Source organism: Suricata suricatta, chromosome 11, assembly GCF_006229205.1.
Source record: "Suricata suricatta isolate VVHF042 chromosome 11, meerkat_22Aug2017_6uvM2_HiC, whole genome shotgun sequence".
In the NCBI taxonomy this organism is placed as follows: domain Eukaryota; kingdom Metazoa; phylum Chordata; class Mammalia; order Carnivora; family Herpestidae; genus Suricata; species Suricata suricatta.
The window spans coordinates 4,200,726-4,202,268 of NC_043710.1; the positions used below are offsets into that span (position 1 = coordinate 4,200,726).

Sequence of the window (1,543 nt, forward strand, 5' to 3'; positions counted from 1 at the left end):
TCACATTGTCTGTCTCTCTCAAAAATAAATAATAAAAACATTTAAAAAAATTTAAAGGCCAGCAGCAGCCTGTCCACGCTGGGCCGAGGGGAGCACCTGGGTCCCCCGCCCGGTGCCACCTGCGAGAGGGCCTGCGGGGGCGTAGATCCAGGGACCACAGACTCTCTCTTCCCTTCCAGCTGCTTCTCCTTGACCAGGCAGGTGCCCCGCTGCCCCTGGCTCCTTCGCAGGCTGGATCTCATCCCCTTTCGGTGAATCCTGAGCCGCTGCTGCGAGCCAGGGGCAGATCTGCGGTCACAGGAAGTGTGGGTGCCGGGGGGGCCACCCCTGTTTGTGAGGCAGAGTGGACTTCCCAGAGGGGTGTCGTATCTGACCCATATCTGCTGGAGGAGCTGGGCCGGGGTCACTGACCGTGAGCTTGCAGGGGACAACCACACCTGACCATTGTCACCAAGTGCCACTGCCCTCCAGCCCTGGTGGGGACAGAGAGACGAGAGCACCCTTCACGTGAACACCTCTCCCAAAAGCCTCTCTTGCGCGCTCTCCTCTGCGCCTAGAGACGCAGCTGATGCAGGGGAAGCAAGAATTACTGCTCCCATTGGACAGATGGGAAAACCGACGTGCCCCACATCACATGCCGGTGGCTTGGGAGCACTGCATAGCTCTCGGCGAGGCCAGGGCCTGGCCATCATGTGACTCGCCCCTGTGCCAGCAGGCCTGGGGCTTTGGTGAACTTTTCCTGGCAGCCCGAGGTCTGCAGGTGCGGCTGGCCAGCCCCGCAAAGGTGCAGATGCCGTTCTTCCCACTGCTTTTCCCACCCCCAGCAGCCTGGAGGGGGCCCAGCCTTCCCGCCACCCGCCGAGGAGATATCGGGAGAATAAATCCCTGAGCAATCCACTCACGCCCTTCCTGAATGTTCCACTGCAGCCAACGAGAAAGGCCGGAAAATGTGAAGACTCAGGACCTCCGCAAGGAGCATAACTCAAATTCCTTCCCCGGGTTTCATAACAGAGGCCGCTGGCTTCCTTAAATGGGGAATCTGCAAGCCCCTCTGTGAGCAGAGGCCGTTGGCGTGGATGTGCTTTTGCAAAACCCTTGAAGGCTGCACGGGTCCAGCCGCATTCCACAGGGGATGAGGGAGGGGAATGAACTTCCGACTGGTCTCTGTGCAGACGCCTGCCGGCTGCGGTCAGTGGGGGAGGGGCGGGGGGTCGTGGTGGTGTGTTATTTTGGGGAAGGACCGGTCTGCATGTTAAAGAAGGGGTTGGTTGGGTTTCAGCCTGGCTTTCAATGCAGACCCAGGGGCCCCTGCAGCCCCTCACAGCCACTGGCTGAGCAGGCCTTGGCTGGCGCAGCCCTGGCTCCACGGGCTCGGAGCCACAGGGTCCCCAGAGCCTGCTCTGCCGCCCCCGTGGACACCTGGCCCCGGGGACCCCGGAGTGGGCCCTCTGCCCTGCTGGCAGCCCACACTTCGCCACCTGTGCTGCCAGAAGCTGCGAGCATGGCGTCTCGGGGCCACGGGCGCTCCTGGCTATGGGGCGCT

The 1,543-nt window shown here is 62.2% G+C and overlaps 1 protein-coding gene across 1 annotated transcript in view; it reads right to left on the reverse strand.

The window, feature by feature from the left end:
• Window positions 1-914, reverse strand: part of LRP5 (LDL receptor related protein 5) — a 62,198-nt gene extending 61,284 nt beyond the window's left edge. The window contains exon 1 of the mRNA XM_029956307.1: window positions 903-914. The gene's annotated coding sequence lies outside the window, so the exon portion shown is untranslated. The remainder of the gene's footprint in view (window positions 1-902) is intronic.
• Window positions 915-1,543: the final 629 nt, after the last annotated feature.